This window comes from Mustelus asterias, chromosome 4 (assembly GCF_964213995.1).
Source record: "Mustelus asterias chromosome 4, sMusAst1.hap1.1, whole genome shotgun sequence".
Classification (NCBI taxonomy): Eukaryota; Metazoa; Chordata; class Chondrichthyes; order Carcharhiniformes; family Triakidae; genus Mustelus; species Mustelus asterias.
In genome coordinates this window covers 108,855,693-108,869,964 of record NC_135804.1, presented here as the reverse complement: position 1 = coordinate 108,869,964, position 14,272 = coordinate 108,855,693, and the positions used below count along the sequence as shown (strand labels likewise).

Genomic DNA, 14,272 nt, shown 5'->3' with positions numbered 1-14,272 from the left:
TTTTCACTGTTGTTGGGATCTGGAATGCTCTACCTGAAAAGATGTGGAAGCTGATTCGGTATATTTAGAGGTGAGTTGGACAGGTATTTGAGGATGGGGAATTTGGAGTCCAGGACAAAAAGTGAGGCTGTGGGATTACAAGAACAGGAGTAGGCCATTTAGTCACATGAGCTTACTCTGCCATACAATAAAATGGCTGATCTGATTGTGACCTCAACTCCTAAGCAGTAAAGACATCTGTTCTTTCAACGACCCAGTACAGACACAATGGGTCAAATAACTTCATGGTGTGCTGTAAATTTCTACAATTCTGAGTGCAGCACTCCCTTCAATATTCCACTGCTTCGATATTGTGCTGAGTGAGATTTGAACCCACAATCTTCTGACTTGGTGAATTCCATCACTGAGTTGAGGCTAACACTTGGTGGAGTTAAATTTGGCAGTGTCTACTTTTGAGCAGCCTCCAACTTAATGTTAACACCCCTGCTCAAATAATGAGCCCAAGCATCCCCAGACTTTGGGCCTCCGATCTCATAATGAAGGTGGTGATTATATGGCATGCACTACCATAAAGCAGCAAAAAGGATAATAATGAAATGGATAATTAACTGCTTTGCGAAGGATGCGTTTACAGATTGCCACATCTAAGTCCTAGTTTTAAAGTCAAATGAGCAAAACAAAAGGTAGAATTGATGTGTACGGATTTTAATAAAACCAGCTACAGAATTATGATTTTTGCCTTCACCCTGGATTGCTGATTATTTTTAAAATCTGCATTATTTACTTCTAAACAACTATTGAATTAAAACATAGTATTACAAACTATTTTTAAAAGTTTGAGTTATGTAGAATTGAATAGATAAGTTGGCATGATATTTGGCCTTATCAATTTGCCTTACTAAAGAGCCATGCTGAAATTTTGAGCCTGGTACAATAAAGTATGATGTTACACCTCTCAATGCTTCAGATTTTTTGCAGGTACCAGGCATTCAGTAACAGATGCATTGATCAGTGTACAAGAGATCTGATTCAGGAATGAATTATTTCCCATTTTTGGTGAAAAGCAGATTAATTTGCATCTTACCATTATCATTTTCCTCCTCTGAATTCATATTTTGAGAAAAAGGAAGGTTGATACAATTAAATGAAAATAGTACTGCTATAGGTCTTGAGCTAAAACATGTTCCTGTAGTATTCTTGGTAATATTTACCTTTTCCACTTTTAACTGTTGACGACAAATTTGTAATACCAGGCCACGACGGAAGATTCTGTATTATGTAGAATTCACAATGCAGAAACAGGTCATTCAGCACATCTGCTCCGTGCCAATATTTATGCTCCTGACAAGCATCCTCTCACCCACCTCCTTTTATATAATCATATTAGCATAACCTATTCTTTTGTCTCTTGTGTTTAGTTCCTTTCCTGTGCTATTCGCCTCAGCTACTCCATGTGATAGCAAATTCTACATTATAACCACTCTCTGGGTAAACAAGTCCTTTCTGAATTCCCCATTGAATTTTGTGGTGGCTCTCTCCTAATTCTGGACTCCCTGATGAGTGCAAACATTTTCCCTATACTTACCCTCTCAAACCCTTTCACAACCTTAAAATGGCTCTATCAGATCATCCCTTGGCCCTCTCTTTTCTGAAAGGAGCCCCAGCCTGTATAATCTATCGTGATAGGATGATACCACAACTAAGAGATTATTCTTACCAACACACTGCACGCAAGCTTGGCTCAGGCTCTTATTTAATAACCTAACATTTTGTACAAAAGTGAAGCAAGTTAATCAGAGTGCAACAGAAATTTTGGTGTAGATAGTCTGACTTTAAAACTCCATTCCAAATAGCAATAAATGTAATCTCCTTGAATATCAGTCCACAACTCTCCAGCACAAACTTCCAGTTAAGTTCCACTCTGGATCACCTCGGGGCTCATGTACCTTCTTGTGCAGTCCTCTTTATATTCTACCTGTCAGAGTCTTAAACCACCATTTGTCTTTTGGTTTTCCTGAATTTCGCAATAGACTTGGAGTAAACTTGGATTAATGCATTTTGATGCCTTGTTAAGGTTGATTTTTTAAAAAAGTTTTAATTAATTAAAATACTTTGGGAAAAGCAGTCATCACAAAGAGTGAGAAAATGATGATTAAAATGGATAAGTATATAACGATCATTCCATTATGACTTCCAGTAAAATGCTGTAGAATAGAATAGAATCCCTACAGTGCAGAAAGAGCCCATCAAGTCTGCACTGACCACAATCCCACTCAGAACCTATTCCTGTAACCCCACATATTTATCCTGCTGATCCCCCTGACACCAAGGTCAGTTTAGCATAGCCAATCAACCTAACCCGCACATCTTTGGACTGTGGGAGGAAACCCACACAGACATGGGGGGAATGTGCAAACTGCACACACACACTGACCCAAGGCCAGAATTGAACCAGGAACCCTGGAGCTGTGAGGCAGCAGTGTTAACCACTGTATTTAATACAAAATTAACCTCAATATGAATGAATCAAACTGGATAGCATAAAATCAGAAAGGATTTATATTGCATTAAAATGCAATTTTTAGCCAGTTGTAAATTCTAAGGCTAATGTGATGGTCTGAAATATTTGCCTGTGTTCCAATACCCATGAAGTTTTTGCTTAACTGTTATTTTTATCTCATTTTTCGACTTGCTCTTTCCCTTAAGGGAATAGATTCACAGTTTCTTTGTCACATGTTTATTTTGAGCTTGTTTTCTTTGCAAAATATTAGGTTACGAAGCAGTAATTCCCCAGACAGATGAAGAAGATGAATGTGAAATTTTTCATTTAGACTGCAAATTAAGATCTAACAAGTTTAAAATTATCCAGTTTCATGCAATTATAAAAACCCTGACAAAGGAGCAGCTGCACTGGAACATACCCTCAGTAAAGCCAACGTGGTATGTCCACTGATGACCACAAAGGAAAACTGGATTAATATTGAAGTAAAAGCAAGATATGTTGGAAATACACAAGTGGTCACGCAGCTCTTGTGGATTAAGTGTTTTATGAATAGTTCCCTCCGGGCTGATGTTCCGATATCCATGGTATTTTTGACAGTGTAGAGCACAAGATTTGCAGTAAAAGGAGCCCTTTGCAAGCAAGCGTATGGAAGTCGGGAATTTCGTGAAAGTGGGAATTTTTGGAAAGGGGCAGGAGGTTGCTGCTTTTTATTTCATCTTCAGTAGCTGATGAGTGTTTATCTCCTTCCGCCAAGCTCGGAAACAATAACATAATGCTTAACTAAGTTAGTAATTGAACAGCTAACCAAATAATTAAACGAGGTTAGCTAGAAATAGCAAGGCAGCTGGTTTGTCATTAACTGTAATTTGTGGGAGTCTATGGAGAGCATTGCAACCCAGGCAGACATATCTGCAGTAAGTAACTTCAGCTCAAACAACTTTGGCTCACAGTTATTAAAGTGGAGTTTGAGCTGCAGGCATTGCAGGGTATTAGTAAGGGAATGAGTTAACTGGGCATTTTGTTCCAGGAGGCAATCTAAAGTAGAACTTTAGAATTGGTCAATGGTCAGGGACAGGAGGGTGCAACTGAGAGTTAAGCTTGTATAAGGATTCAGAATGTAGTGATGGCGGAGCCTTGGCCCTTGACTTTGACCAACAGGTATGAGGTGCTACCTATGTAGATGAGAAAAGGACTGCAGTGTGGATGGGCAAACTGACCTGTCACCATGGTGAAGGAAGTCATTCAAGTCGATGCAGATAAAGATATGAGATAATAATAGAGGACAGTACAATCGGTGGGATAGATACTGTTCTCTGCAGCTGCAATCATGAATTCCATATGTTGTGTTGCCTCCTCAGTTTCTGAGTTAAAGACTGTAACTGCAGACAAACCTGGACTGGGAGGAGGAAAAGATCCACTTGTCGTGGTCCATGTAGGAACCAATGACATCTGTAGAACTGCGAATGATGTTCTGCTGAGAGAGTTTGAAGAGCTAGGGTACAAATTGAAATTCAAAGCTAATAATCTCTGGATTGTTGCCTGTGCCAATCAACATAGTAAGAAGTTTAACAACACCAGGTTAAAGTCCAACAGGTTTATAAACCCTGTTGGACTTTAACCTGGTGTTGTTAAACTTCTTGCTGTGTTTACCCAGTCCAGCGCTGGCATCTCCACATCATGCCAATCAACATAATGCAGGGTCAAGCAGAGTAGAAAATTAAACACGCGACTGATGGCGCAGGAAGAAAGGGTCATGATTCTTGGGGAAAGAGGGTACTCTCATATCATGGGCTCCACTTAAACCAGGCTGGATCAGCTCCCTGGTGAATTGCATAACACAGTAAGAAGTTTAACAACACCAGGTTAAAGTCCAACAGGTTTATTTGGTAGCAAAAGCCACACAAGCTTTCGGAGCCCCAAGCCCCTTCTTCAGGTGAGTGGGAATTCTGTTCACAAACGGCATATAAAGACACAAACTCAATTTACATGAATAATGGTTGGAATGCGAATACTTACAACTAATCAAGTCTTTAAGATACAAACAATGTGAGTGGAGAGAGCATCAAGACAGGCTAAAGAGATGTGTATTGAATCCAGACAGGACAGCCAGTGAAACTCTGCAGGTCTAGGCAGGCTGTGGGGATTACAAATAGTGTGACACGAACCCAATATCCCGGTTGAGGCCATCCTCATGTGTGCGGAACTTGGCTATCAGTTTCTGCTCAGCGACTCTGCACCGTCGTGTGAAGGTCGCCTTGGAGAACGCTTACCCGAATATCAGAGGCCGAATGCTGTGACCGCTGAAGTGCTCCCCAACAGGAAGAGAACAGTCTTGTCTACATAACTACAGGTGTGGATAGGACTTAAACTAAAAGAGTTGGGGTGCAGTGGGAGGGATGGGTGTGGTGAGGTGAAACAAAATTTAGAAAACTCAAGGCACTAGAGCAATGTAGATACCTGGTCAAAGACAGAATAGGACAAGTATGAAGATTTAATGGTAATGGTGCATCAGCAAAAGCCATATGCACGAAGAATAGTACTAAAAACTTGAAATTAAAGGCTATTTGGATGCACAAAGCATCTGGAACACGATAGATGAACTACAGATAAAAGATTTTCATATAATTGCCGTTACAGAAACTTGGGTAGATTTGTTTTGCCATGATATGGGGGCAAGAACAGAGGTTGGAGGAAACATACTATGTTGCTGCCAGGATACCTTCAAATGTAAGTGCACTCTCTCTCATCTACAATGACAGGCTGCATCTCCTCCAGCTTTGAGGGCAAGGCTACTGTATTTAATGGAATGGCCAGTATACCGCCTGAACACCAATTGGCCAAATTGGGCAAAATTGGCGCTGGGTGACTGCTCCAAACACAGTGCAGCATCAGGGCCCTGATCCCATAAACCTGAAATTAGTTACAAAGTTGGAAAATAAATATTTCAGGTTACAATTTCAAAAAGATAAATGGAATGGAAACGGGAGAGAGAGAGAGAGCCCTAATAATGAAAGGTGACGTAAAGATGGTCGTGAGAAAGGAGCTTGGCTCAGAGGGTCAGGAAGTAGAATCAGTATGGGGGGGGGGGAGATTAGGAATAACAAGAGTCTGAAAACACTGGTTTTTATTGATCCTCTAGCAGTATCTTTATCAATGATCTTTCCTCCATCATAAAGTTAGAGTGTGGATGTTCATTGATAATTGCAAGTGTTCACCATTTGCAACTCCTCAGACACTGAAGTAGTTCGTGTCCACATGCAGCAAGACCTGGTCAAAACTCAGGTTTGGACAGTTAAGTGACAAGCAATATTCATGTCATACGACCCTCGGGTAATAACTGTCTCTAATGAGAGAATCTAACCATCTTCACTTGATGTTCAATGATGATGGTGGAAGAATGGTAATTTCACTGGGCTTATAGCTGAGAGGTTCAGGCTAATGCTCCAAGGAGAATGGTTCAAATCCCACTATGGCGGCCAGTGGAATTTAAATTCAGTTTATAAATGTGAACCATAAATGGTGACCATGAAAACTGTCATCGATTGTTGTAAAAACCCATTTGGTTCATGAATGTCCTTTATGGAAGGAAATCTGCCACGCTTACCTAGTCTGGCCTACATGTGACATTAGATCCACAGCAATGGGGTTGACTCTTAAATGCCTTCTGAAATGGTCTAGCAAGGCACTCAGTTCAAGAACAATTGGGGATGGGCAACAAATGTTGGCCTTGCCAGCGATTCCCTAATCCCATGAAAAAAAATTAAAAAACAAGTTACCATCACTGAATCCCTCACACTTAACCGGTGGTCCCCATTGACCAGAAACTTAACAACAGCAGCCATATAAATACTGTTCAGAGACTGGAAATTTTGTGGTGAGTGACTCAGTTCTAGACTCCTTAAGGCTTGTCCACTATCTACAAGGCCCAAGTCGGGGATATGACTGACTCTTAAGCACTTATAGCCTTATATCATTTTCTTCGAAGGGTGAGCTGCCTGTGAAGGCATGAAAGCCATTGGTTACTTGCCCAATTAATAATATTGAGGCTCAAGGACTAAGCTAGGGCAGCCTCATACTTCCCAGCTCAGGCACACGTTCTGTCTGCTGACATGTGCAAAACTGTCCAAAATTAGGAATGTCCGCCCCAGTGTGGCTGAAAGAATTTGGTGGGCAATGAAGGTCCCTATTAGTCACATGATCATATCTCATTTCTCAACCATTTACAGGGCTTCATTCTGAAAGTATGCTTTAGTTCTTACTTCCCCAACTAAATTTCTAGTCTGACCAACAGGAAAGAAAAATTATCATTATTACTCCATTTATCTTTTTCCAGACTAATTCATGTCTTCCACTGTTCACTATGGGGAAAGTTATTTAATAGTGCTTTCACTTTGCAAAGGCATTGATTGTAATTCTATTTTCTCATTTTCAATTTAAATAATTGTTCAAAGCTAGTTTTGATGGTTTTCCAATGTCAGTCAGTTATACCTCTGGTTGTATCATCCTCTATTCCAGAAATTCAGCCAACAGAGAATTTGTAGGACGGAATGTCTTTGCTCAGTGTTCAATATAGAGACTTGGGCATCTAGTACTTGGGAACAGTACTGTAAGTAATACAATGCAGAGGTACACTTCAGCCTACTTCCTTGTTTGGTTCAAATTGATAGCACAGATTGAGTTAAATGTGACTGTAGAGGTCTTTCCTGAGTGAAAAGGCATTGCAGTGTCACCTGGAAGTTTTTTAAAATTAAAATAAATGTTAAAGCTCACTGTTGTCCTGTGGTAGGGTATTATTGGGTTACCTTTCTAAATATCACTGTGATCCAGGTGTGAAACTTCAGTACAGAACGTAACTTGGAAACTGTTACTCACAAAGTGCTGTGTATTTCTTTGACTCTCAACACCTGATTGAAAGTTGTCCTGTGCTGACAACAGCAATATTTTTGCCATCTGGTTAATTCCATGAATGCCTGGAATCAGTTATTAAACAATTTCAAAGAAGTTTTATAGGATAGCAAATTGTACTTCAGAAGATTAGTGATTCTTGGATATATGCGACTATTTTCTAATGTAAAACCTCATCTGCAAATTTTCTTAAATGGACTGATTGCCATTTTAACGATGCCACCTTGTGGCAACACAACAAATGAATAATTAAAGCTATTTTCAATTTGGAGATTAACATTTGCTGACAACAAACTGTTCAGGATAATAATACAAAGATTGTAACTTGTTTGGCAAACTTTCTGATTTCATCAAAGCGATGTTTAAATACCATTGTCCAGGGTGGAATCGCTTCAAACAATCCTTGATTTTATGTTTTAACCTTTTGTTCAAATTCTGCTTCATTTTATGCAGCAGTGGATAATCATTCAACTATAACATTTTATAACATTGAAGGGTACCATTTTGACCTTTGAGTCTTTGCTAAGTCTTTGCTCGAGCAATCCAAAATTAATGATACTGCACAGCTCTTTCCCTGAACCCTTGTATCATTCATTACTTGAAATATTTATTGAATCTTTGTTTAAAAATGCAATGGTCTTTTCTTCAATTACCACATTCCTTGCCCCAATACTCTCTTTATAAATACATTTCTTCTAACTTCTCTCAGAAGAACGTACGCACAAAAGAAATGAGAGGAAGCACATTCTTTGATTTGATTTATTATTGTCACATGTATTGGAATACATATGATTCATGGCATGGAGGGACCAGGACATAGGGGAGAAGGTGCAAAATATAGTGCTACAGTCACAGCTAGGGTGCAGAGACAGATCAGCTTAATATATGGTAGGTCCATTCAAAAGTCTGATGGCAGCAGGGAAGAAGTTGTTCTTGAGTTAGTTGGTACGCGATCTCAGACTTCTGTATTTTTTCCTGACGGAAGAAAGTGGAAGAGAGTATGTCCGGGATGTGTGGAGTATTTGATTATACTGGCTGCTTTTCTGAGGCAGTGGGGAGTGTGGGCAGAGTCAATGGATGGGAGGCTGGTTTGCATGATGAACTGGGCTACGTTCTCAACCCTTTGTAGTTTCTTGTGGTCTTGGTCAGAGCAGGAGCCTTCAGCCCTTCGAGCTTGTTCTGAATATAATCATAGTTGATCCTTTACCTTAACTCCAGCTTTCTGCACCATCCCATCTCCCTGAGTACCTTTTGAGTTATCTCAAATAGAAATGTCTCCCTATCTCAGTCCTAAATAGCCAATCTCTTACTCTGAGACCGTGACGCCATATTTTAGATTCCCCAGTAAGAGTTTTAACAACACCAGGTTAAAGTCCAACAGGTTTATTTGGTAGCAAATACCATTAGCTTTCGGAGCGCTGCTCCTTCGTCAGATGGAGTGGAAATGTCCATCTAACGAAGGAGCAGCGCTCCGAAAGCTAATGGTATTTGCTACCAAATAAACCTGTTGGACTTTATTTGGTGTTGTTAAAACTCTTACTGTGTTCACCCCAGTTCAACGCCGGCATCTCCACATCATGACTACCATTAGACTCCCCAGCCAGGGTAAGCATCCTCCCATCATCCACCTATCAAAGCCCTTAAGAAATTTATATGCTTCAATTAGCTGACCCCTCATTCTTCTAAATTCTAGGGAATATAGGCATAGTCTACTCATTCCCTGCTCATAAGGCAGTCCCTTCCTCCCAGGAATCAGTCCAGTGTATCTTCATTACATTCTCTCCAACGCTTGTATATCCAACCTTGGGTACGGGATTAAAACCGCACACAGTACTCCAGGAGTGACCTCATATACCAAGGATCTATACAATTCAACTTAAGCATCTTCACCTGTGTATTCCAATCCCTTTGTAACAGCGACTAATAAACCTACTGCTTCCAAATTTCTTGTTCTACCTGAATGTTAACTTTCTGTTATTCATGTTCAAGGACACGCAGATTCCTCTGAACACCAACAATTTCCAGTTTCTTAACATTTTTTAAAATGTTCTGCTTTTCTATTTGCCTTTCCAAAGTGGATAACTTCATGCATCCCCACATTGTATTCCATCAGCCATGTTCTTGCTCACTCATCCAACTTGTCTATATTCCTTTGCAGACTCTGTGTCCTCCTCACCATTGATTTCCCATTTAACTTTGTATTGTCAGAAAACTTGGATATTTTACCATTGCTCCCCTCATCTAAGACATGATATAGACTAGTGGACACTGATAATTAGAATCTGCCAACCTGAAATGCCCTGTTTATTTGTACTTTCTGATTTCTGTCCATTAACCAATCCTCAATCCATGCTATTACCCCCAGTGAGCCATACTTTTGTGTTAAAACCTCTGGTGTGGCACCTTGTATGTATTAAGTGCAAATCACCTGCATCAATTTAAGATTGATGTAAGCAGTTGTAGAAATTCCTCACGCACACCCGCGAAAGAAATCATGCAGACAAAAGAGAATTATTTTTGTTTCTGTCATGGATAATGATAAGCCTGTGTTTTGCTTCTTGGCATCAGGAGGGATTCTAATCAAACCTGATATTTTGATGTACTACCCCAGAAGGGTAATTATTGATTATAGTCAAGACTAAGGCCCATTGACATTTGGACCTTAGAGAAGAAAAGGTTGAGAGGAGATTTGATGGAGCAGTTCAAAATCATGAGGGGTCTAGAGAGAGTGGATAGAGAGAACTTGTTGTCATCAGCAGCATGGTCAATAACCAATAGACACCGATTTAAGATGATTGGTAAAAGAACCAAAAGGCTATGTGTGGAAAAATTATTTGACACTACAAGTTGTTAGGATCTGGAATGCTCTGCCTGACAGGATAATGGAGACAGATTCAATTGTGGTTTCTCACAGGGAATTGGACAAGCATCTGAAGATAAAACAAATTGCCAGGTTAAGGGAAAAGGGCAGGGAAGAGGAATTAACTACATTGTTCTTTCAAAATTGGTACAGACTGAAATATCCAAATGGCCTCTTTCTGAGCCATAACCATTTTATGATTCTATGATAAAGGGAATGAAGAGAAAGACGGCTATAATGGAAAAATTGAATTAAAGTAAAAAATCAGCCATGATATTATTGAATGGCAAAATAGACTCACAGGACTGTAAAGTCTACTCCTGAGCCTATTTCTTATGTTATATTTTCCTTGAATGCTTTCTGAATATCCAAATACACTAATGCTATTTTTAGAGTTTGTTGTTGGTCTGTAACATCTATGGATTTCATTGTTAACCACTTTTTAAATGCTTCATTTTGAATTTTTGCTAGTCGGAAAACAGGGAGGCTGTTGCTTCTGATTAGTTATATTTAATGGTTTTATGAATTTATGTTATCTGAGAATCTGGATTCAGCAGCTCTGTGTTTGAAGAAATGGTTGAAAAGTAACTTGAACTTAGGATGACAATATCTTTAAACAAAACCTATGCATTGATTTAATTGATTAACCATATTCATTGGGCAGAAGAGGAAAGCATTTCATTCTTTTCTGACATTATGTAGGAAGTGTTATTAACATTTACTCTTCATGGCTCTGTATTTAAAGGAAATGTAAAGTAAAGTAAAGTTTATTTATTCGTCACAAGTAGGCGTACATTCACACTGCAATGAAGTTACTGTGAAAATCCCCCAGTTCCCCACTCTGACGCCTGTTCGGGTACACTGAGGGAGAATTTAGCATGGCCAATTCAGCTAACCTGCACATCATTGGACTGTGGGAGGAAACCGGAGCACCCAGAGGTAACCCACGCAGACACGGGGAGAATGTGCAAACTCCACACAGATAGTGACCCATGCCGGGAATCAAACCCGGGTCCCTGGCGCTGTGAGGCAGCAGTGCTAACCACTGTGCCGCCTATGGAAATATGTTATTTGTTTCCAGTGGAATATAAACTCTGGAAGCCGAGGGGGAAAGGGATGGGCATTTGTCTTTAGTCTACATCACTGTAATTACAGAGGTGTGGTGACGACATATGACTCACACCCTAAGCCAATAGAAGAGGTGATTTGGACTATTTCCAAATAAGGGATTCTGGAATAATGAGAAATGTGGATAAAAGTTGGAAAATTGGAATCTTTGACACAGTGTTACCATGGATTCTGGGATATGTTTAGCATAATTTCAGTGATGTAAGAAAAGAAAGACATTGTGCTTGCAACACTCAAGGAATCCTAAGAACATGAAGAATGAGAAACTTCATGTTGCCTCACTGCGTTTTATTAAGTATATGTAACATATTGCACAACAAATTCTAGTTGACTCATAAATACTAGTTATTCATACCAGGTTAGGTCATGCACAACTGAGGACCCTAGTGTTAGAAATTAAGACTTTTGAACTTCGAGAGTTTAATTAAAAGGGTTTTACAGTTCAAAACCCTAAAATCTTATACCGCATCCACTGCTTTCCCTTATCTACTTTGCTAAGTTACAATCTCAAATCACTAACAGATTTGCCAGACGTATTTTCCCTTTGTAAATCTGTGATGACTCCGCCTAATTATATTTATAATTCTCCAACTGCTCTTTTAGCACTCCCTGATAATAGATTCCAGTATTTTCTCTAATGCTTGCTTTCTTACTGTCGATTTTAAATTGACAACCCCTCATTAAGACTCCCCAACTAGAGAAAATAGCCTTTCCCTTTTTATATTAACCAAACCCTTTGTAGTTTTACAAATGCCTACTAAATCTTTTCCTAGCCTTCCTACTTTATTGGAAATCATCCTTTGAAAACCGAAACCGTTTAAACATGAAGGAGTAGGTGCACATTTAAGTTCAGGGTGGCTTCTCAGCCTATTTTGTCACTGCATCAAAACACTGCATCCTATTTGTTAAAGTTTATTAACCAAATTGTGAAATAGACAATTGCATGTCAAGAACCGCTGTCGGACCAGATGTCCCACCATGAAAGAACCCATAATTTGATGTAAATCAGGACTAAATTAGCAGTCCCATCTGGTGCGGTAATGAAGAAATGTGATGTTGGAAGTGGAAACATCTACACTTTGTAGTAGTAGGTGTTGTTGTGAAAGTGGAATTAAGGACTTCTGTTAATACTAAAGTACTGTGAATATTCCTGACCTCGTTAGATGCCGGTATATGTGGAAACATGCGTTACATATAAGACACCTCTGACTTTGATTCACATAACATTTTTATAATACATTTTAATAATGGTCGGATGCAGCGTAATATTACTTTCACTTTGGATGGACAGCATTCCATATCTCAGTTTTCAGAACACCGCACAGTGTTACCATTTCCCTCAACTCCCAACTTTACAACAATTCCAGGTGAAATTGATAACTTGGTCCCAGTTTACATTAAATTTTGAATACAATGGGCAAAACATGTGAATTATTTTTTTTTCAATTTCAGATTGTTTATCAAAAAGAATTCTGTACCTCACATGAAAAATGTGACCCTGTGAAACAGTTGCTCCCAATGATTCTATCAATACCCATCAACAGTTAGGCTCACTTACTTGAAAGACAATTTACATTCTCAAGGCAGAATATTTACCACTTCTTGACCTGATCTTTTGTATAAATCCAGTCATGGCAATAATTAGCAAATTGGATTCTTGGCCAGGGAGAAGAATGTATAACAGAATGTCTCAAAAATGGAACAAATTTGGAATGAGGTTACGGTACAATACAAAATAGCAGGATGTTTACTACTTTATGGGTTAAATATAAAATACAGATACAAAGGCTTATCCAGATATATACAGCCTTACACATGGCTAGAGTATTAACTCATTCTTTGAATGAACTTGGATCATACCACTAATCAGCAAAGTAGCGGCTCTGATGAAATGTCAGCAACTTAAAATGTTAGCTATGTTTCTCTTTCCAAATAGATGCTGCCTGACTGGATAAGTATTTACAGTATTATCTGTCTTTATTACAGATTTCTGGTATCCACTGTATTTTGAAATAGCACATGATGCCATTGAGGTAAAGGAGCTGGGGTCTGCCTGTTGAGTTACCAATCACTAGACCTAACTTTCAGATCTGGTTAGCCCACTGGCAATGAGGTAAGGAGCATGTGCCACTCATAGAATTGCTTGGCTTTCATGTCCAGCAGCAACAAACAACATGGTGGCTGTACTTACAGCAAAATATACAAGTAGAGGATCTGAAGGATATATGCCAATCAGAGCAAGTGATGCATGGGCAAAACAAGGAGCTAGACATATAACTGGAAATATTGACTTTCACCACTCACTTACATCAAGTAACCACATCCATAATGATTGAAAGGCCGTTTAGCATCATCCCATTTTTAAACAGATATTTATTTGGCTTTGTTTTGAAGCAGTCAATTATTTTTGCTGGAATCTATTCCCCGTGCTGTTCGTGCTAAAATTTATCCTGCTCCCTCCAGCTTCATCATTTATTTTTGCTTTCCTGGAATTATGATCTGAGTTAAATAATTTACCTGTGCATCTATTTTTCTCTTCTCTGAACTTTCTTCAAATCTTCAATCTTTTTGAATGTGGGGAGATAAAATTGCACTGAGTACTCGCAATGTCTTCTTATCACTGGAGGTTTAAATTACCTATCTGAATATACAATCAAATGTCCTTGAGATTAGTCACAGCACTTGATTAGCAAACAGATACCGTATGCCTGTCATATTGTTGTAGATGGATTTTTTATAGGACTGCTGAGCCAGACTTTTACCAGGAATCATTACTGATATTATTTTCCAAATCTATAGGGCTCTGATGAATGTTAAAAACAAGCACCATACCTTTAATATTCAAGTTCAACAATAAAATGTATCAGATGATTTGC

At 39.1% G+C, this 14,272-nt stretch overlaps 1 protein-coding gene across 1 annotated transcript in view; it reads left to right on the top strand.

Moving 5' to 3' along the window:
* siah2l (seven in absentia homolog 2 (Drosophila)-like) overlaps positions 1-14,272 on the top strand; it is a 184,066-nt gene that overhangs the window by 60,448 nt on the left and 109,346 nt on the right. The gene's annotated exons all lie outside the window — the stretch shown is intronic.